Here is a 24,711-nt window from a genome sequence, read left to right as displayed (position 1 = left end):
AAAATTCAACGACATCTTTGAAATTCAGCATTTTAGTGCTTATTTTGCGAGGTTTTTGTCTTTTGGAAGTATCATTTCTGAAAGAAGGTTTCGATTCATGAAGTAGGTATCTTGTATTTCTGCAGTGATTTGAATTTCGACATTTCGTAATACTTTTTTTTTATGTTTCTTTTCAAGACCATCGTAACTTGTCTCTAGGTCTCTTGTTAACGCTTCGCTGAAAAGTAACTTTTATATTATTTAGGAGCAAATTCACTTTAGTTTTAGGCAATTCTGGGTCATTTTTTATTGTTCTCAGTCTCAAATACCTTTTCTTGTATTTTTCAGTTAATTTCACTGCATTCTTCAATTTTTTTTCCAAATTTTTAATTTTTGCAGACAAAATAGCTCAGCGCCTTCGCATCTGTCGTCTATTTCGAACAGTTACATCTTCTCTACTCTGCTGCATATCTGATGCTGGACTTTGTGGGTGTGTATTATCAAGTACTCTTCGTTAATGTTTGTATATTATAGCTTTTTTATTCCTATACACTTTACTATTTTCTGTCCATCGTTTTCGTTTTTGTCTAAGTTCTCTAGCAGTCATATGTATAACTGATTTTACCTGACACTTATCTTTTTTCTTTAAATACTTTTATGTTTCCTTTTCTCGCAGTTTTTCCAAAGATTCGGTATTATTTTTCATTTTTTCTCGCTTTTTTCTACCATACTTTTTTTCTGCAGCACTCAACTCACTCGAATGAAAAATCTAAAAGAAATATAGAATACTTTATAAATCATTCCTCCATCCAACCGTCATTCCCTTACTCCTAAATATAGTGAGGGAATGACGAATTTTAACTGAATCTACAAGAATAGCGGTACATAACCTCAATTTGTTGTTTACATTTCGAATGTGCAACAAACAACAAATAATATACATATATACTAAAATACCTAATATATATTTATATTATGTAACGTGAGGTAATGATCGTCATAAATGTAACTCTCAACTATTTATAACGTAATATTTTATTGTACTAACTCACCTTTAATTGAGAACAAATCGCCATTTTGAAACATTTGAGAGTGTTGCCATGTACTAATTTCATAGGGTTACGTATAAAAATATCGTTCGATACGTTCAGAAATCGAATATTCATTATACGGTGAGGAAATTATTTTATTTGGCGGAACATATTTGAAATCGAATTATCTTTTTTATAAATTCGTTGTTGTAAAATGAAAGTTTTGACATAGAATAACACATATCTCTCTAATTCATCAGCAACACTTCATTAATAAGAAATTTTGATTTATTTCAGTTGAACAGGCATTTTAGTAATATTTTTGTACAAAGGGACAAGGTAAGGTAATGACTTTCACTGTAACAAAGTGGCCATTTCTTTTTTTTTTCTTAAGTGGCAGCATGAATTGAATAAAAAAAAAGACTTGCATAGTAAGTGCATATGATTCGGCACCAATGACTCGGGAATCAAATTTCGCAATTTGATGAGAAATACGCCCCTCTTGCTTGCATTCAAAACATAACTTGTGAAAGGATAGGTAAATACGGTAGGGAGTTTGATCGTATGTAATGATAATGGACTGACGAATTGTTGAGTGATCAATTGGGGAATTGAAGGTTTGTCTGCGAAAGCTCAATATGTGATTATATTTCGAATAAGAAGTCCCTATTCTGAAGAAAATGATGGGTGGAACTAACGTCAGTCCTATTTTATGGTGTTCATCTGCAAATACTTCATGGAAAATTTCGGGACACACATTGGATATAAACAGTTTTTCATTGGGTGTGATCAGTCTTCTGGCGATGGGAATTTCTTGATCTATGGTGATTTTTCCTTCGTTTCCATTCATGAACTTGTCAACGATTTCTTCACTTGATAAGTATACACAGGTTCTATTATTGGCAATTCTCGAGAAAATAAAATATTTCTGAAATGAACATTTCCTAAAACTATGAGGAAGTCCTCCAGTTTCAGGTTTTCGAAGGCAGTGAACAGAATTTCTTGTTTTTTAGAAGTGTGCTTTGACTCACTACGGATGAGATCTGGTACTGGTACTTGAAGGATTCCTGTAGTCAAAAATCCCCGAATTAGTTTCTTCATTCATGATTGAGAGATAAGGCCTAGTATTTGATCTTGAGTACAATAAAGATTCCTGCTTCGCTATGAGTTCCAAACATAGGACTATGTCCTATGTTTGGAACTCATAGATGTTCCATACAAATTTGTAAATTTTCAATTTCGACTTAAAAATAAAAATTTCGGAAACTGATAATAAGTACACTTACTTGTTACTATCTCAGGGCCGAACTGGTGTAGATATTGCGAATCATTTTCTCAGATAGAAACTAGGGTCTGCTGTTATCAAAACCAATATCGTAAGGAATTGAATGGCACTTCACAATTTTGAGTAGAATTCTCTTGGTATTCTTCAATGATTCAAGTAGGAGGAAGTCATCCGAAGAAAGTATATTTGAAACTAATGTATTTTTTGTTCTGAATTATGTGGACAAACTTCATAATTAGAAGTACTACTCATAAGTTACCCGAATCTCTCTCTGAACATTGTAATATTTCTGAGCAAATACAGAAATATTCGAGTAAAAATAAATGAATAAAAGAAATATTTTGTATACCTTCCCGACTGATATTCAGAAAATATTAAAAATTGTGAGCCGTCACAGAACGCCTGGCGGATGTGAAACATCAATAAAAATATTCTGTGACCACTGTGGGTATTGGGTATTGAAATATTTATTAAAAATATGTGATGAAATATACATGCAAAAAATATTATGTCACTTCAATATACTAGTAAGCTAGTTGTTGCAATATATTACTTGAAAATTCCAAATTTTAAATATCGACAGTGAAATTTTCAATATAAATTACACCATTATCAGAAAAGTTAATGCAAAATTCAATGAGTGATTACTAAATATTAATATGTTCGGACAATCTTTCCATTTTGGATGGAATGAAAATATTTCACAGCTTAATCCATGTTTTATAAAAATGAATAATTAAAACTGTATTCGTCATGATTAATTTTTGTTTTCGAGGAAATTTGATAATGATAGTTAATTTTATAATAATTAGATAGGAATCTCCAAAAGAAAGGAAGGAAGCGATCAATTTCCAAAAATCCACTTTATATAAAGATGTGTAGGTAGATTATGCAGATAAGTAACTTTCGAGCACAAACTGGAGGAGGAAATACTCTCGAAACAGCTATTTTCATACGAACATTAAATTACACCAAAGAAAATTACTGTTGAAACAATTACTTTCATACGAACGCTAAATTATAAGACATTCATTATTTCTATTCCATTTGTATTCCAATCATTCGTAATGGAATTGAATTATATATCATCAACAGGATTCATCCACAATACCAGTGAGTATGGCAGTGTTCCATTGAGTGAAATTTGCTTCTGAGCAAATGGGTGTTATTTACGTATTTTCACGATGATATTAGTGTATTTCGAGCTATTTAGTGACAGAAAAATCGTGATTTCATGAAAATATTGATTTTTCTTTCCTATAATGTTATCCGTATTTGGTACTGAAGAGCCAACAAGGCGAGAGTTTCAAGAAGAAAAATCAAAATGTCTTCCAGTGATAGTGACATGTGAGTGTTCCATTTGAGTGAAATTTGCTTCTTTCATTATTCATATTGTATAAAAATCCTGTAAATGATATCTGAATCGATTCTATTACGGATGTTTGGAATACGAACGGAACAAAAATAAGGTTTTTCGTATAATTCAGCGTTCATATGAATGTATTTGTTACGAAAGTATTTTTTTTGTGTAATTCAATATTAATATAAAAATAGCTACTTCGAGAGTATTTTTTTCTTTCAGTTTGTATCTGAAAGTTACTTCTTTCCCTTTCCCACATATTTATAAGGAGTTAGTTTTGGAAATTGATTTCCTCCTTTCTTCCTTTGGAAAATTTTTACTTTTTTTGTATGAAAATAGAAAAGTAGAAAACCAAAACCTTTCTTTCCTAAAAATTATTTTTTTTGAAAAGGTATTCCCCTCCAATTTTAATAATTATATAAGACTATCAACATAGTTTTAGTTTAATTATCATATCTGGGTGAGAACAAAAACAAAAAGTGTTGCTAGGTGACACGTGACGGTATCACGTACGTTATGTTTCAGAACAGACAGAATCGAATAAAATAAAATTGTATCAGTACTCTTCGAAATCAGAAAGATTTCTTTCCTTCTAATGACTTTTCTTGAATCGGGTTCCATCCATCGACATAACCTTAACCTAGACTGCTAATCCCATATAACAAAACTTCAGTTATTTACGAAATTTTAGTGAACCATCAGGGCATGCGCAATGAAGTTTCATGACGTTTCCAAATCACATGGGCGTATCGCAGGAAAGGGAGATTTTTTAGGGATATCAAGTGAAATATTTGGTTTTCATAATTATGTTCATAGAGAAATCTGCGAAAGAAAAATAAACATTTGTATTATAATAGGTAGGTACTGTGTATGACTCTTCCTGATATCTATTGGCAAGTAGTAATAGTATTAATACCGAGCAAAGCTCGGTTACCCAAGTACTCATAACATAAACATCTTGATACAAAAAAAATATGGGAATCTTCCAAAGGAAGATGGAGTAGTAGAAAGCCAAAAACTTTCCCAAAAAGATATATTGTTTTTTGCAAACTACAATCTAAGGAAGTAAAAAGCATACAATTTTTACATGCTGATATTCATTTACGCAAACAGAAAATATTGGTGTACATAATAGTAACTTACATAAATAAAATGAGGTTGTGATGTAACATCAGTAGAAACAATACTAAAATTATAATTGCATAAGTAAGGGTTCCAGACTACAATACAATATTTCAGTTTGTCATATAGGCACAGTTCTCAGCAATTCACATAGCGAATGTAACTGAATATTATTACTTATTTTTAGTGATGAAAACTCAATGCAATTCGTCAGGAAATTGCACTGTTATTCTCAATATAGTGTAAAAACAACATCATGTTCAAATTTCATTGATATCGAAACAATATCAGTTTGCAGTTTCACAGCACCCTTTTCAATTTCTGTTTGTTTCTTTAAAATTCTTGGCCATTTTCGTGAACATCTATCACTTCCTCATGATTAAACCCAAACTTCTTTATCGAACCCAGCTCATCAATAGACACCTCTCTCTGTTTTGGTTTAGATATACTTTGGAGTGTTGAAATTGAAGTGGTGTCTAGACTCAAACAATTTCCTTCATCTTGTTCAATGTCATTGTATAACATTAATCTCTTGAAAGTAATATCAAACTGATATGGCGTAGGGTTGTTATTAGAACCATTTCAAGATCTGAAAAAAAAAGGTACTCAGTTGGTAATTCTGGAGTGCCATCTGTATTAATATATAATAATCAATAAGCAGCAATTTTTATGTATTTGAAGAGAGAAATATACTTGTCACAAAGGAAATTATATTATATGTAGGTAGTTTATTTATGATGCACTGTTTGGAACCTTCGGTGTAGTAATGAATATTACTGGAGTTTTTCCCAACACCAAATCTTTATTTTTAACACATCGACACGTGTTTCGATCACCAAGTGATCATCTTCAAAGAGAAAGATAATAATAGATATCCATCAATAAAATTCACGTTTGAGATAGAAAATGAGATACAATCAACATTTTTTGACGTTTCGGTGATGAGGAGGCAATATGGAGGTTAGAATACGATATATTTAGAAAAGAAACAAGCTCATACAGGTATATTCCTGACAGTTCACATCACTGTGGACAGCACAAACGTGCTGGGTTGAATTTTTTAGTGCATCGTCTTTTGATATTCCCTCTAACACATGATAGGTTCACAAAAGAAAGACGTACAATACAGGAAATAGCAGCCACTAACGGTTTCTCGAGGGGTAGATGACATAATGAGGAAAAAGAAGTTTAGGTTGGGAATGAACGAAATCTCGACTTTCAGTAAGGACAAAAACCAAGATAAATACATCTCAGTTTCATACCACCAATATACGAGGAACTTTGGAAAGATTTTCAAAGAACTAGGTATGAAGGTGGTTTTTAAAACAAGTCATACACTACACAGCCTTTTGGGAAGTCCAAAAGACAAAGTCGAGAATTCGGAAAAGTCTGGAATTTACGAAATTGAATGTAAGGAATGCGATGCAAAATATTATGGACAGACAAAAGAATCTATTAACGTAAGATATAAGGAACACATAGCACACTTGAAATATGGAAGACCTGAAAAATCAGCAGTCGCCCATCATATTTTGCAACAAAACCATTCCAGAGACTTCAGTTCATTAAGATTAGTTAGACAAGTCAACAACAACAGGCAACTAGATGGCTATGAGAGTGTAGAAATAAGTAAACAATATAATGAATGATGATGTTGGACCAATATTTAATAGTATACTCATATACCTATACTCATTACACAATAATTTTATGAATAACGATGACGGACCTATACCAAAGAGCATACTATAAAGCTTGTTGAAATAAAATAAAATAAAATAAAATAAAATTTGTATATAGCTGAAAATTGTTTTACATAAACATATATTGTAAAATAATAGATAAGGCAAAATTGTGAAATTGATTTGGGTTGGTATACCTATATGGTTGGTACGCCTGGATAGTTAACCTGTATGGGTTACCTTTGTAGCATAAATAGCATTAGCTCGCACTAGTTCCTAGTTTTAATCTTCCTCTTTGAAGATGATCAATTGGTGATCGAAACACGTGTTGAGTTCGTATAGTATTCATTTACTCCTATCTCATATTCAAATGGAAATTATAAGCATAATTTTTGTTTGTAATAATGCTCTGAATCATGAAAAATAATGATGAATACATATCTCACAGTAAAAAAAATAATTCCAGGTGGTCTTGGCTCAACGTGTACGTCAACAATTGATCAACTGAAATATCATTCTTGATATATGTGTCATAGACACTCATAAGTGAAGTAGCTGTAGTGATGAATCTTTTGACTGGAGTATTATTCTTAGTCAAATACAATGGAACACCTGCAGAATTTTTCAAACCTTTTAAATATTCGATAGATTCTGTAAAGGCACAGCCCCAGAATGGTTATTTTTTTTCTCAAAAGTTCTTTGTATTCAATAGCATGAGCATTTTCTGGATTACATCGATCAAATAATCGGTCTACAATTCTAATGAACTTCACTGTACCCCCTCCATTTCTGAATTCTGGAAGATTGAGATCATCACAACAAAATCCAATGCATCTGCAACACTACTACTTAGAGTTTGGCCAGCTAAATTAACCTGAAATTGTGTTTTATTTTGTAATTCTAATAACCACCTTCATCATTTGCTTGGTCCACTCTATATGAGATTGATTCTTGTGTTTCAAATAATTTTCCTACGAAATCGAACCAAATCTCATTTCCATCTGTGTCCATGAATACATTGAGTCTTGCCCAATTATTTCTCACTAACTTCAACATATGACATGCGTCAAGTATGATATGAACTCTTTGATTTGTAGGTGGATGTGGGAAATATGGCCGGATACCCGTTTTACTTCCGATGTTGAGCTTTGCCGCTAATGCTTGTGCCATATTGAAATTAGCTGTTGGACCATCACAAGTGATAGAAACAATAGTAACATTGACTATTGAAAGCATTCGAAGGGCAGATTTGACAATGTTGGCCTTTTCTCTTCCTCCAAGACCATTTATTTAAAAATATTCTATTGGAATTTTCGAATTTTCTGTTACAGACAAAATCTTCAAAAGTTAGGCCTCGGTTGCATACTTCCTTCCCAAATCAATGTATCCCCATATTTCATCGGAATGGAATTCAATTTTTTTTTCAAGGCTCATCTCATCCAACATTAGGCAACATAAAGTTTGCAAAATTTCGTTTTCTCAATGACTTTTTTTCAATGTGTCTAATACTGTTCGAGCAAAACCAGGCTCACAATGAATATTGGTTAACCAACTTCTTATGGTACTGAAAGCAGGCAAAGCCAATCCAAATATTTTTCTTACATATTGAATAGCTTTGGAAGAATAAAATTGTAGTGTCATAGCAAAACTTCGCAATTCTGGCGGAAATGGTGCCTTGTAGCTTTTCTTTCTTTTCAAATTTCCAATTAACCACTTCACTGAAGCATGTGGAACATGACAGTATATTTGAGGACTGTCAAAGATTTATCAGACATCATGTTTTTACAACTCATCAATAATTCCTTTGAGGTTTGATATTTTTGTGATGTCTTTTCACTCTCGCTTTCGAATCTTTCAGATTTGTTACAATAATATTCTTTTTCTCTTGAATGATGCACAAATTTCGCTTCATTCTCCGTGGAGATGAACTTGAATAAAAATTATTGATTAACAACCAATATTTTTAGTATACATTGAAAAAAATAGTGATTAGAAAAGTTATAGATACTATAAAGTTCAAATGAAGACGGAGCTCAACAAACACTTTTCAACTCATCTTGCGAAGGGTAATGTTTATATTTTGTAGGAGTTTCTTTGTTGAGACTTCTCCAGATTGATTACTTATATTCTTTATAACTATTTATATCTAGAATCTAAATACTATTTATAACTTACGACTTTTGGATTTTTGAGAAATGAAAAAAATACTGCGTTATTTTTCGACTAGATAGTATAAATACAATCAATTCTCATGAGGAAATTTCGGATTTGTTGTTCCTTACACATTGCACAAAAAAGAAAATTCAATGTCCGAAGAAGTTTTCTCTTCCTAAAAACAGTTTATTGAAACTCTCTGAAATCTATCAGTTCACTCTGAATATCAGTATAAGTACATGTCATATCTCATGCCTTCCAATTTATTTACTCATTGAATAATATCAATACTTTCTAAAACCTACTCAACTCATGGCCAATTGCACCGCTCTATTAAATGAAGGTTTGAAATGAGCTAGGTTAAATCACTAAAGAACAAGAAATCTGATTGGCCCTCAAATAATAAAAAATAATCGATTGAACTTGTCAATAGGTACTAGGCAGCAACCAAAATGATTCCAAAGATTCTTATATATTCAGCACGCCGAAATCATTCAATATATTTACTTACGTGTCTACTTCATGAAGACATGATGATCTGTTTATCATCATATTTTCATCATGAGATGTTGATGGCTGGGACTCCGGCATATTATATTGAATCCTACAATACAATGTTTTACCGTAATTGTATATTTTATTCACCAGTTTCATCAAAAAAACTTACCTCAGTAACTACTGTGACTGTGTCAACTTTAAAGTTGGTAATATCTACATGTGGTTTCAATGTTCTGAGCCTTCCACGTAGAGATGTAAAACTATCGGGAGTAAAGTGTCCAGAATATTCTCCTTGAAGAATGTGAAAGGGTATCTTATGGTCTTTTGATGACTTCTAACCATTCACTGTATCTATATTCAGGAATCCTGGAATAATGCAATAAAATTACAATTAAATATAATTTCATTTGTTCTATAGCCTTGCCAGAGCCTTGCATACACTCATTATTACAAAAATCCTTTTTCAGCATTATAAGTCATCTTTTTAATTCTAAGTATCACACTTATTTCTGTACTTATATTATTATGCGGAATTCAAGTTTTCCCATACAATGAATATATCAATTGCTTTTTAGAAATAATGGTAACTTTCAAACTAGTACTAGCTACGTGAATCCAAAGTTGTAACTATTGTGAATAATTCGAGGGACTTTATCCTATAAATTGTGAAATAATTGTATTGGATAATAATGTTTTTAGAATTATAACTGACTCACTTAGTTCACTAGTTCGGACTTCCATTGTCTAATATATAAAATTATTTCAAATCACTGAAACTAAAAAATAAAGAAGAATCGAAAATGAATAGTTGAAAATAACAGATGTTAATTTTTTTTTTGTTTTAATTGTTTCAGGGATTTCAAATCATTTGATATATTAGACAATGGAAGTTCGAACTAGTGAAATTCATCATGAAACATTGTCAATCAACTTCAAACTGACTTACTTATGGAATATAATACCTTCTGAGTGATACAACGAAGAATTTCTACACCAACGTACAAAACACCTAATTTTTTCACGAATAACTATCAAGCCGACAACGCCTGTGAACAAAATGGTCGAAGTCTTGTGTCAACGTCTGAAATGACAGTCTTCGAGCCTTCTGCGCATTACGCAGACACGTTTTCATAAATTCAATTTGGATGAATTTTTCGAGTATCTGGGATATGACCATTAGCAGTCTAGTTATAGGATACGTCGGTGGTACCACCATTCAAATGTAGATAATTTGAATATAATCCAGTGAATACAAAATTCAATGAGGACCATCAAAAACTAATAATTTCACACAAACTTTCCATCAGAAATATGAAATACTGAACCTGTATCAGTATCACAATATCAAATTAATGGAAGAATGTTGGAGAATATCCAAAACTCCATGCGATACAATTACTTCGTTCAAGTCAAGAGCTTCCAGCTCTCTGGGAAGTGGAATGAAAGTATTTGACATGATCTACTTATAATTGTATAATTATTATCATGGATAGGATTATTATTCAAAATAAGTAGACACTATGAATTAAAATACCATGTACAAACAATAAAAAGTAATAAACATCATGAAAGCAGGTTTGATCTTTTTGACATTCCGCTTGCGGTAGTTTCTGTTGGAGGACCTCGACTCAGTACACAAATTTTGTGAAAGAATGACATATCAATGATGTATGTATCCTATGGCGGTAAGGTTTGAAGATACACGCCAACTATAAAAAAATTAAAATGTTATCGAAAACAAAAAAATATTCACTTTGCGTTTTATGTTGTTACACTATCGCAATTCTTCCGTTGAGAAAAATAATCACCAGCACAGCTTCTTTGCCTAGGAAACTCATAATGTGACGATTCAGAAAATATCCGCAAACCGAGAATCTCTCGCCTGCCAGGCAACGTTAGAGATGAGAAACAGAGAAAGACGGTAGGTACTAAGACTGAGTGACAAATGTAGTGCGTGTTTGATTACGTATATTAAGTTGAATGAATTGAAGTTCGTCACGTAGCGTATTTCTCGAAGGAACACATTCCGGAACCTCTGAAAACTCTTGACACGCAAAGCTGAGCAAAGCAATCACACATCAATTTGTGAAACTGTTTTCAATTATGCTTTTTTGTTTAATCATTATCAGTAATTTATTTCATATTTCGACTGATCAATTCTTGAAGGGTGTATCGCAGGAAGCGTAGCAGCTAACAACTTAATTGCAATTTCTAAACGAAACAAATTATTTTATTTTTCAAACCAAAACCATCTTTAACGTTCATTAGAAATATGCACATGCATGCACAACATATCAAATTCGGTATAACTATGTTATATGTACTTTAAATTAATTCAGCCCATAAAAAGGGAGTGCACCTAGAAAAAGGTGGTTTGGTGCAATTAATTGAACATAATTAACCTTACTATTCACTGAATAATGAAAAAAATGTTATTGCATTGAGGTTAATATTTCATCTGAATTTTAATTGGAGAAACAAAGAAGTTGGTTACATTTCTGTTACAGAGCGTATTATCAGCTTCAAATTCCGTTGGGTAACGAACTGACAGCAACAGATTGGGGCTGAAAGCAACAGCAACGTGGCATTATGCCCAAATTTACAGAAGAAATAATTCCGGAAGTATTGCTCACAACTGTTTGCTGCAGATGTGAAACTGGATGTAACAGTTCAAAATTTGGCTGCCGAAAACATGATTTAAAATGCACAAATGTATGTTCAATTGTTATGGTCCTGAAAATTGCTCCAATATGGAAGAAAAAACGAGGAAATTGATGATTCAGATGAAATTGTGGATGAAGAACCAATGCAGATTGGAAATAATATTGAAGACAAAAACGGTGATGGTCTTGAAGATTTCGAAGGTCAACTAGAATTGGAAAGGTTTGTCGTATTTAACGATGGAGAAACGCCATGAACGAGATAAAAACTAATAGATAAGTGGATGAAATTTGAGGTAAGGTATTTATCAATAACATGATTAACGTTTTTAAAAATATATTCAATAACATAATCAGAATGAAGTATCCAAATCCAATAGTACGATTTATATTGATATTAAGTCAAAATAAGGTGCAAAAATGAATATTCCAAATCAAATAAATCACAGTGTATTTGTAACATGGAAAGATAAGTTCTTACCAAATTTCGTAAAAAAAAAATTTTTGAAAAAAAAAAAATAAAAAACCAAATACTAGGTTATTTGAATTTTTCACATGAATTTCTAGGTTATGTGGAAAAATTGTGTATACAATTCAATTTTTTTACAAAGGACTTGTTGTTTTGTCGGAAATCGTCACCCCCTCCCACTTTCCGAACTCATATCGTCCGTGATTTATTTATTTCCTCTTCATATTCCCCTATTACTGTTACTTTTTTTGTTAAAAAAATTATCGACCCTGGTCTATCAATTCACAGTTCGGTTTCAGCATAGAACATATTTTTAGTCTGGATAAATGTTTTGCGAACTTTTATAATTATTCATATTCTTTTACACTTTTATTAAATTATTCTGTATTCAGATTGAGTTGAACTGAGCAACGTTCCGAAAATATCGGAAAGAATGAAGAATTAAGAATTTGATAAATTTGGCGAATGGGCGTGAGACAAATATGCAGAAATAGTCACAAAAAAGTTTATTCTTGTTCATTAGATCATTTTGAGTATTTTTCAATGGTCAGTTCATGGCACAGGTGTCGGAAAGACACAGATCGTCATTAATTTTGATAGTTTTCTACCAAAGAATACAAAGGATGAAAATTCAACGTTCATGTTTCATACTGTCCTTGTAAAGTGCAATATTCAATGAATTCAATTTCTGTAACAATACGTTCACCTTCTTTTATAGTTCGGATTGAGTGTTTCTAAGAAGAATCAATAAATCCCATTATCAAAATCTAGCTGTTTATTTTTTTTTTGATTTGGCGTACTCATTATTAAATCATTTCGAAAAGAGTTTTTTACTTGAACTATAAGCTTGATTGAGTTTGCTATTGTTGCTGAACAGAACATCAGCGGATAATAAAAGCTTGTAATTACTAATCTCTTTTGTCCTATGAGAGGCTTCATGGAAACAATGGAATGTGCGCCGAACAATTTCCATGGAAAATATAGGGTAGTTGAAGGAAAACGAAACAAAGTTGAAAAACTGCATCAAAATCTCAGAAGAGTGTTGAATAATTCTTTCAAATAGACAGACAGATGTTTTTTAACTTTTAGATGTACAATCATTTATACATTCATAAAGCACAAATAAAATTCGTCAATTTGTCACATGGCATAAAAAACAGTATGTTGCTAGACAATACAAATAATGAAATTCATGTAATAATACTCAATGATGATAAAAACATGATAGCAAAAATTGCATCAAAAAACTGAATTAAAGATTTGTTTCAAGATAATGAAATGACGACATTGAGAGATATAAGTGCTCTAAATATAAAGCTGGTCTCACATACCACAAGTAACAGGCGCATGATTTATATATAGTCCTTCACATAATAAAAAGCGTTAGCAGTTGAATGAGCTTCCATAGTATTTTTAGAGTGTGAATTCAGTTTTTTGACCCTAGAAGGTAGCAAGTTATGAAGATTTATATCGACTGAATTGTTTTTCAAATTTGAAAGTTTGAATTTTCATGATTTACCTAATTGACAGTTAGCATTTGTCTAGAAGCTGATACCTTTTTAGAGGAAGAATTTCAGTAAAGCCAGATTTCACTTAAAGGTACTGTTTTCCTCGCTCTCCCATTTTGTGCATTAATATGATATGAAAACAATAAATTGTTTTTGTGGAAGATTATAAAAATGATTGATTGAAAATATCAGAATGAGTGCAACCTTTGATAGTCATCCAACAGAACTTTGAAGAAGATTTTTCAATCCATGATCACAGAAAACAAAGGCATCTCCATAATCTTCATCACGATCATGGCATAAGGCCAAACTTTGAAGCTACGGCTTGTTACATCATTTTTGGGTATGACTCTTCAGCTTCCTGAAAGAACGTTCCCTGCAAGTGGCCGTTGAAAGAAATCTCTCAAATACTTTCACCATCAACGCTGGAATTTCCCAGGGATCTATATTGCCTCCAACCCTTCTTTTATTGTATATCAACGATTTGAAATCCAATATATTGCTTCTCTGACAACAACACACTTTCCATTCAGGAGGTTGCATATCTTAATGAGGATCTAGAATTTATTTCGAATTGGGGGGAATGTCACTAGGTTCAATTCGATGCCACAAGAACCCAGGCATTATTTTTGTCCAAAAAGATAAATGTCTGCGAACCGGATTCAATAACGTCAGGTCATACAATTCCCCTTCCTGCTTCGATAAGTTTCTTTGGGTTGAAATTGCACAATCATGTCACTAGATTCTGTGAGCTCGTGAAACTAGTGAAAAGAGCTTTGTTGTATTTGATTATTACTAACAAATTTTTCATTGATGTCAATACCCAAAATCATATATATTTTCAAAGATATATTCAAGTGGTTCATGTTGCCCAAAAAGTATTTTTGAAATATTTGTGTCTGAGCAGCGTATGACATCTTCGGCGTCAAAACGTATCTGAAAGAAATTGATAAACAATTCAAGTATCTGCTTTTTGTGTTCTTCACAAAATGAAAAATCGTCAACGGTTAGAATAACTTTGCTGTTATCAACACGGTATGAGTAGTACTTGAATAATTTCATTCCCAACAAATGGATTATTGTTCAGGTTTCCATAAATATCTGAGAATCGTGCAATATGATAACTGAAAATGCATAATATGCTTCTAATAAAGCATGTGAACCAAAAAATTGTTCCAATTTTTTGAGCAGGAATAGGTATTCTGGAAAAGTTTTAGGCAAAGTTGGCCTCAATCTTTTTTTTTTATGTATACAAAATGTAGTTGAAAAGGAACTTATTACATAGACCCTACTTTTTAACTAACGGAATGTATGAATCAGTTTATCGCATTCAACTAACTCCAAGAAGTGAAGCGTAAGTTAGCAATGCAAAAAAGTCGAACTATTGCAGACTACTTGGCTTCTTCAGTGATTTATATTACGCAGTAACTTATCGGGGCAAACTTTTCAGTTAGCCCTCTATTACATCTCAGCAGATTCTCTATTGATTTACCTTCGTGTATTTTTCAGATTGTTGAACATTGAGAACTATTGAGTTATTAAGCGAATAACTGTTTCCTCAACGTAATGGAATCATTGAGAATATTAGTGTATGCATAGGTTTCTAGATTGATTTTTTAGTAAACTTTCTTTATGTCATTATATTTCTATATATTTTTTTAGTTTCCACTCCACAATTCATCAAACATTTATTGAAATTTGAAAACAATTTGAGGGAATATATACATTATTGCTGAAGTTTACTGAGTTATGATGAATTTACTAATAGGGATACTTTAGAATTTTGATCAGTTTTTCTCCAGTTTGATTAGATGAGCTGAAAAAAAACATTCACGTAGAGAAACACAAACATACTCATCACGACTAAAAACATAGATTTGTGAATGAAGCGATTAAGGCTCTCAATTTATATAATATTTTGAAAAATTCATGTCGGTAACCGACATGAATTCATGTCGGTAACCGAATTTCTATAGAATTCCTTAAACGCTAAAAAGTTGTGGAATGGAATTCAGTTCTATTAAAGATGAAACAAACTTACCTATAGAAGTAATGGAAATACTAGGAAGCTGTATACGAAACTGGTATTTCCAACTGAAAGACGAATTCTTTACGCAAGGTGAGGGACTGCTAATGGGATCGCCACTTCTACCAGTTTTAGGCAACATATTATATGGAGTGGTTTGAAACTCTGGTCATTGAAGAAGCCCACATAAAGACTCGGGTCTGGTTGAGATTCGTTGACGACACTTTCGTAATATGATTATGGGAATACAGAACTAGACACCTTCCTGAAGCACATCAACAGCGTGAGATTTTCCATCACTTTCACAATAGAAAAGGAAGTCAACAACGAATTGTCTTCTTCTTTTCCTTAGAAGTATTGGTGGAAAGCATCGACACTAAGTAGAAAACATCTGTATCGCGAAAACCCACTCACACGGGACATTATTTACATCACGAAGCCAATCACCAACCACCATCCATCGCCCAGAGGAATCATCAATACTCTAGTATACCGTGTAATTGGCCTCTGTAATAAGAAGAAAGGTTTCGAGGAAGAATTACGCATCATCAAAAATGATCTTCAACAGGATGGTTACTCCAAAGTAATGATTAAAAGGCAGCAAGAGCTTCGCAGGGAGAAAAAAAGAACAATAATTTATTGAATAAGGATTTCCCAATATACAGGATAGCTAACTTGAAATATAGTATAATCAACTGAATTTATATAAAAAATACAACCTAACAGACAAACATTCAATATTCAATTTCCATAATGAATATATTTTAACAGTTTGGTCTTGTGATCTTCAATGATGGAGTAAATTTAATTGAATCGGACAAAACCTCTGAAGAATGAACTGCTCATACTACTCCTTGTATTCGTTCTATTCATATAAATCTGACTGTTGTGCCTGATAGAATGATGATAAATGTCCTTACTGAAAGTTATTAATGATAGCAAGTATGGTGGAGTAATTTTTTTTTTCATATTTCATAAATGGAAACCATTGAACAATAGAATAATCTTTTGGATACTGAGAGCCATCGTAGTGCAGATAGCATTGTAGCATTTTTTTTTCAAGAATCGCCAATAACTTATTAACATATACAAAAATGATGGTTTATAAATCAATAAACTAACCCCATTCTGACTACTGTGCATCTATTTTATTTTCGTTTGATTTGAACAATTTTTTCCTTGTTTTTAATATAGTTGTCGTCGAATGATAAGCAATAATCAAGTTGAAATCTCAAAGTTATGTTACTATTTCTATACGTTCATCTTCCATTTCTACATTTATGTTGTTTGTATTTATTTGATTATATTTGAATTCAGTTCGCTTTAGTTTTTCCAACGTTAAGTTTGGTTTTATTGGTTTTCAAATATCTTTCTACTTTCTCTAAAACTTTATTCATTCTGCCAACAGTTTTTTCTGAATATACTCCAGTATAGGCCAACAAGGTATATCTGCAAATAAGTTGATGAACTCACAATCTGTAAATGATTGTATATCATTCAGAGACAGAATGAATAATAAGGGACCAAGTGCAATACCTTGTGGTACCCCTGTTTGATTTGTTATATATGATGAGAAATAATCGTTCACACGAACTCTGTTTTCCGTTTGACAAATAATTACTTATCCATTCATAAACCATCTCCTCAACCCCATATTTTCTCAGCTTCTGAAGCAAAATACTTTTATCAATCGTTTCAAAGGCCATTTTGAAAAATGAAAAGACAGCTCCAACATAATTGATTTATATGTTTTATTAGTAAATTAAGTTAATGAATATTACTGGAGATTTTTCCCAACACCAAAATATTATTTTAACATCTTGACCCGTGTTTCGATCACCGAGTGATCATCTTCAAGAGGAAGATCAAACTAAATATACTACGAAGCTATCCTTATTTGTACCATAAATACCTGTTCTGGGTACCTGCGTCTTGCGTGTCTTAAATTAATTTCACTATATTGCCTTAACTACTAGTCTTGAATTAATTTCATAATATGTCTTATGGAATAGTCTGGTGAATCTAATAATTGGAATATAAGCTATTTAAAATTAATTTCGAAATATTGCCTTATCTTCTAGTCTTTAATTGATTTTACAATGTGTCCTTGTGTGAAAGTTAGGTGAATCTGATAATTGAAATATTATAAGCTATATTAAATTGATTTCACAAGATTACCTCATCTACTATCCTTAAATTTATTTTACAATGTGTGCTTATATAATAGTCAGGTGAATCAAATAAATTGAATAGTATTTCAACAAGCTATATGAGTATACTATTAAATATTGGTCCACCATCATCATTTATTATATTATGTTTACTTATTTCTACACTCTCATAGGCATCTAGATGCCTGATGTTTTCAACTCGTCTAACTTACATTAATGAACTGAAGTCCAAAGAATGGTTTTGTTGCAAAATATGATGGGCGACTGCTGATTTTTCAGGTCTTTCATATTTTAAGTGTGCAAAGTGTTCTTCATATCTTATTTCAATAAATCTTTTTGTCTGTCCATAATATTTTGCACCGCTGTCCTTATATTCAGTTTCGTAAACTCTAGACTTTTCCGAATTTTCGACTTTGTCTCTTTAAATTCCTAAAAGGCTCTGTAGTGTATGACTAATTTTGAAAACCACCTTTATACCTAGTTTCTTGAAAATCATTCTAAAGTTCTTCGTGTATTGGTGGTATGGAACTGAGATATATTTGTCTTGGTTCGTGTCCTTTTTGAAAGTCGAGATTTCGTTCATTCTTAACCTAATTTTAATAATAACACTGATGAATTTCAAATAAGACTCAACCTCTGACGGAAGCAGGAAACTCTTTCGAATGTTCGGAATAGATGAACATTTCAATCTAGCAGACCACTATTATAATGCATTGAAGGGGTTATATTTTTTTTCCCCAAAAACTATTATAATATTCATGCAGTCATTGTTTATTGTAGTTCTGGCGAGGAAATTGGTCATTATTACGCCTTGATCAAAGACGAAACGGACTGGTTTAAGTTTGACGATAGTCATGTCACGAAGTGTTCTGTCGGAGTATTGAATCTATTGGAGCCTCTGGAGACTCATTTTATGAGAGAGAGGACATTGGCAGATCGAGATCTTCAGACGATGTGGTCTGCAGGTTTTTCCTGGTTTTCCTGCAGCTGAAAAAGCAAATGCGCCACTGGAATCAATGAAGTTGTCTCGGAGCGCCAATTAATTTTATTGTTGTTTTTTTTTCGTTTTTCTTAACCTAAACTTCCTCATTATGTCATCTACAATACCCTTCAGCCACTAACGGTGTCTCTAAAATTGGTATTTATGGGAAACATCAATAAACGGGTTCGTCATTGGTTTGATATTCCCTCGAAATGAATTACTTATATTCAAATATGTTATGAATGACAATATTACCCTTACTGTTCATGGAAAACAAAAAATACTTGTGAAATGCATGAATGAAATATAATTTGACAAAATATCATTGAAGAGGGTGTTTATTCAGCATTCCTGTTTGGTAATAGAGCTCATTTCAGATTCATTAAATACATCAATGTTCAATTTCATATTCCATGATTGTTATTCTATTATTTCAGTGGTATCTCTATTTGGAATTTATTCAATTTAACCAAATAAATGTTACAAATTCTTATTCAACTGAAAAACAGTTTCCCTAAAAAAAATCTGTGATGGATGGAAAATAGAGAAAACTTTTGACACTATTCGGAACACTGAAACATAAACCTCTTGTTTGGAACAACAGCATGGTTTTAACATTTGAAGTTAGTAAAGTAAATTTTGACTTAAAATTCTCATTGGAAAATTGATAAGCAAAAAATTCTAATACTTTTATGATGAAACTAATTTCTAAACGAATTGGTTTCAAGTCGTTTTAACTGAAATAATAGTTCATGAGTCATGGATCAAGGTTGATTGAATTCCAAATTTTTATATGTAATGGAATCGGCCGATACTTGATGAAAATCCATAACGTATTCAAAAAACACTTTATTGTGAGGTTTAACTACAAAGTTTCACAAAAAATTCCAGTAATACTGCGAAGCGAAGATGTCGTGATAAAGTGTTTCTTGAATGTCCAAATTTTTACATAGGTCGTGTTGATTTGATATAAAAGTTAATTGACTTTATTGAAATTTGTAACTACACCTATTTGGGAAAAAATATAGTGGTAGAGTCTTAAATATAAATATCAATTCTACAGTTCAACCTCCAGAAATGTTTGGAAACTTATCGATTTATGAATTCGGAAAGTTTGAATGACCAAAAAAATTAAAATTATTTTCCTCTGTCGAATCTGATATTGGTTACTATGTCAATTCAATGAGTTCATAAAATCTTCATAATGCTCATATTCACAATTTGCCTATACCTGAACTGTGGTGTATGAATGTATATAAAGCACTGATTAGAAAGGATTCAGTCAATATGAACACACATGAGGAATCCATTGTAAAGCGAAACACGAGTTGCGAATTTGTGAACTGTTCAGTGATCATCTCACAATTACGTATTACTTGAATAAGTTATCAAATTCGATCAAGTTTCCGCTAATTGCGTCACATATCAAGTGTTTCATGTTTTGTATGTATTTGGTAATACTAGTTAACGTTGCTCTGCGTTAATAATTGGAAGTAAGTTATCGTCGTAATGTAGAAATCACCGCTAAAGTTCTGTTTTGTAACTAGTGATACTCTCATCGACTGCTCTAAAAATTCTCATCATGTTATATACCCACAGTAACGGCAATGAGCCTCAGTTAACAAAAATTTCATTTCATCATTCAAAATATTTCCTTTTTGAAAACTATGCGAGGTTAAATTTGTATGCAATGAATAATCCCACACTTGTAGTGAAACTTTAAATCATTTCAGTGGGATTAAGGGTTTCGTTGTTTCTGTACTAAAATGTTTGGAGAGGTGAATTTTGAATTATTTATGAGTTCCAGAAGGAAATATCTTCCGAAAATGTCCGGCTGAAAGCATGAACTCAATTTGGATTATCGGATTTGCCAAGTTGAGGATGTAATAAATTTCTGTTCCATTGGAGATATTTCCATTGCCAATAAATCGAATATAGTATACGGAACAGTTATTCACTTCATGAAATTGCACTACAATACTGAAAAAGATGCCATTCCCCGATACAGCTCTGGCTCAGAGTTCTTATCAAGAAATTTTATTTTTATTGATGTCTAACTCGTGTTTAGAATCACACGTTAAAAGGTAAGACCTCGTTAATCTTTATCTTCCACAAGTATCGACTATTGAGAGTTGTTGTTCGTAAGGGAGCAACAGCTGGTTAACGAAAGAACAGATTTCGGACATTTTTTTTGTCTACGAGCAGTGGTGCTGTTACTCCCCGACTACCCTGATTTTACGAGTCATATCTGAATTCTTTCTCTCAGGGCATTCATACTCTCAATAAAATATCAAACACGTTATCAGTTTTCTCAGTATTCATATAATATTAACACTATCTAGGAACAAGTGGTTCAATTGAGTGGTTCAACTGAGTTACATAAGATGTAAAATATGGTTCACTGAAAAATTCTTCACTAAATAGTGTCTGATCGATATCACAATGATCTGTGGTCTGAAAAAAGGAATATAAATGATCACAACTCTCACCAATATGGTAATATACCAAAAATGATTGAATAAAACAAGTCTATTTTTTAAAAGAACAAAACACAAGCACATGAACGCAGTTCACCGGATGAAAGAGTTCTTAAACAGTGAACTTCGAGGGGTACTGAGTTGAACCTCAAAACGATGGGTAGCCACAGTTCGTCGCGTATTTCTGATATGTACCGCTCTTGGTGGAATCGAACGTGCGAAGTAACTTGAACACCTCCCGTGAAAGTATTTATAGAAAAGAGATAAATCTCCAACCTTTCTTCGATGTTCCAGATGTTGTGGAATTGGCCGTGGTGATAGTACGCCCGACTCACGATCGGAAGGCCGTGGATTCAATTTCCGCCTCTACCAGATATTTTTCTCGACAGAATTTATCTGATTGAAGCTGTAATGATTCTGCAACCGTGTTAGGAATCACACGTCAGAAGGTAAGACCTCGTTAGTCCTTAGCTCGTACAAGTTTCTCAACTTCTGTGAGTTGTCGTTCGTATGAGGGCGACAGCTGATTAACGGAAAAACAGATTTAAAACAGATTTGTTATCAAGGTTGCACGTGATGTTCGCGTCTCCCATGAGGCGGATGGCCTTTTTCTGTATGGAGTCCAAAGAAGGTCTGATCTGAGCTTTATAAAGCATCAAAAGTTACTGAGGTGTATGAAGTTTTCTGGTTCAGAACAGTGTTTCAAGCTTTTGAGAAGCAGCCTTTGCAATTCCAGTGATATGATTGGCCAAGACATACTGGTGTCCGTCTCAACCCCAACAAACTCATCGAAGCAGAAAGCGAAATTGTCTGACCTGTCATTATTATATCCGGTTCGGAGACATTTATATTCTTGGAGAAAACCGATGCCTGGATTTTTGTGGCATTGAATGAAACCTGGTTACTTTCACTCCAATTCAAAATCACTTCTAGATCAACATCAAGATATACAATCTCCTTCTGCTCGCGAAGATGTACCTCCGTAGCTGACGTTCTGGATTTCAAATAAAATGACGAGACAGCAAAGCAAGTATTCTTTTTTTTTCGAAATGTCGTTGGTATACAATAAAAAGGGGATTGGAGACAATATGGATCCCTGGGGAACACCAGCATTGATGGTGAAAGTATTCGAGAGGTATCCATCGGTAGCCACTTGCAGAAAACGTTTTTTCATACACAGTACACAGAAATGATCCCACAAGCCATAGCATCAAAGTTTTACCAGCATACCCTAATACCACACACGAGGGCAATAGCTCTTGATTCTCCATGTTTCTCGATTACGTTATTTCAAATATGGGTGACATACGATTGAAGGTCGCCTGTTGATCATTGTTTCCGAAAGACATATTGATGGTCACTCAAGATGTTGAAGTCTTCCAAATATTTGAGGATATGGTGGTTGACGACTTTCTCCATGATTTTTGATATTACTGATATCAATGCCACTGGTTTATAGTTATTCGAAAGATTTTTCTTGCACTTTTTGGGAATAGGCTGAACGCGGGAAACATGAAGGAAAAACCCCTGTCTTGTAAGACAGGTCGAAACGTTTGCAAAATACTGGTGTGAGTTCATTTGCGCACTTTTTGAGTACGATGACGAGCACTTTATCAGGGCCAGACGCCTTGTTGATATTGAGCTGTTTTAAAATTCACCTGACTAGACTCTGTCCAAAAGTAATTTTCGGCATTGTGGATTATGGTATGGAAATAGTGGGTGGAATGTGGAATGAAACGCAAATTGTTCCGCTAGTAGATTTGCTTTTTCTATGGCTTGTCACCTCACAAACCACAAGAGGAGACTAAATCATCTGTCGGTAACAAATAAGACAGATGGGTATCCGCGACTAAGCTAAACAGTGGAGACGGGAGTGGGTTAAACAACTTAGCAAATTTCAAATAGATCTTAATGGGCGCCAGGTAAATTTAATCCTCCAGATACCCTAAGTAACTCACAATATCAATAACTTACCAATTAATATTGGAAATAAAAGATAAAGATCTCCAATATGATTTATTCAGTAATCCTAACTTACATGGATTAACCAACAACGCTTTTAAGACGACAATGCAATATTCACACTACTACGCGACGTTCAAATGACAATACAAGAGCGCGGTGTATATAACCACGAATTCAATCAGCCATAAATTACGGTAGTAACGACGCTCAAAAAAAACTACAATACGTCGAGTAAAACTACCACGAAAATTGAGTAGGTGAAATCGTAAATACTAGTATCGGATGGTAAGACAAACTCGTTTGCGTCGCGTGAGCTCAGGCGTAGGCGCATCGGTGTCAACCAGCAATCGTGAAAGGAAGAATATACCTCAATTTCCGTTTCACAAATATCTATATCAACCAGGTATCAATAAACAACTCTTAATCAATAAACGATAAACAACACTATATCAACAGGTATCAATAAACATAAGGGCAAACAATTATTCAAATATCTCAGTATAGCACAAATTTTCAAATAAATCAATTATAATTTGCGTGCTCATTTTGGGCCACCCGGTATATGGTGTTAGGCTACCCCGTAGTTCGACGGAAGTGGATCACCCTGTAGTACTGCTGAGATGGATCACCCTGTAGTACGGTGGAGATGGATCACCCTGTAGCACCACCAAGATAGATCACCCTGTAGGGCACAACAAGCTGGACCAGTAATGGATCACCAAATAAGATCCAGAAAGATAAAGAAACTTAAGAAGAAGAAAAAAAAGGAAAGGAGAAGAAAAAAAAAGGAAAGGAGAAGGAAAAAGAAAGGAAAACAGGAAAACAGGGAACAAAAAGGAAAGAAGGAAAAAAAAACCCTACGGAAGAAAATTCTCAATCAGAATCAGATAGCAACAAGGTGAGATTCAACCCCCATTCAATAGGACTATTTGACTAATCAATACCCCTGGTATATTTTCATTAAGCAAAGTAGCAAGATAACAAGAGTATATTTTTGGGTGCCCTGTATAACCATATGATCCGTAAAAATCAAACAAATTGAATGAGTGTTGAAACCTCTCTTCAATACTAATATTCATTTGAGATATAACGATGGAATCAGAAATTACTAAACTCATCAAAAACACATTTAATGGTAAAATTCTTACCCTGGCCAAGGGGTTTTCTATACGATTCTTCGTGTGCGGTGCTCTGCACGGAAGTCCTGCTGGGACTTGATGAGTGACTGAGGGCCTTCTGTTTCTTATGAATCTAGAGACGAGAAACGAAGGTTGTAGAATTGAAGAGGTGATATCATAGCTAAGACCACATGAGAGATGCGACAGTGATTCAGACATACCTA

At 33.1% G+C, this 24,711-nt stretch overlaps 1 long non-coding RNA gene across 2 annotated transcripts in view; it reads right to left on the bottom strand.

The window, feature by feature from the left end:
* Positions 1–4,554: 4,554 nt before the first annotated feature.
* LOC141483473 (uncharacterized) overlaps positions 4,555–24,711 on the bottom strand; it is a 125,052-nt gene continuing 104,895 nt past the window's right edge. The window contains exons 1-4 of one of the 2 annotated variants that reach the window (XR_012466113.1): positions 15,790–16,154; positions 9,281–9,477; positions 9,125–9,217; positions 4,555–5,366 (exon numbers count right to left, since the gene is read on the bottom strand). This is a non-coding gene — a long non-coding RNA (uncharacterized lncRNA). Of the gene's footprint in view, positions 5,367–9,124; positions 9,218–9,280; positions 9,478–15,789; positions 16,155–24,711 lie in introns of those variants that run through there. The other variant, XR_012466112.1, reaches the window with a different exon arrangement.

The sequence above is a fragment of the Leptinotarsa decemlineata genome, unplaced genomic scaffold (genome assembly GCF_025532065.1).
Source record: "Leptinotarsa decemlineata unplaced genomic scaffold, Ldec_3_MD MMD2_tig00003557_RagTag_RagTag, whole genome shotgun sequence".
NCBI classification, from domain to species: domain Eukaryota; kingdom Metazoa; phylum Arthropoda; class Insecta; order Coleoptera; family Chrysomelidae; genus Leptinotarsa; species Leptinotarsa decemlineata.
The sequence above is the reverse complement of the archived record's forward strand: the minus strand, read 5'-3'. Positions and strand labels throughout refer to the sequence as shown.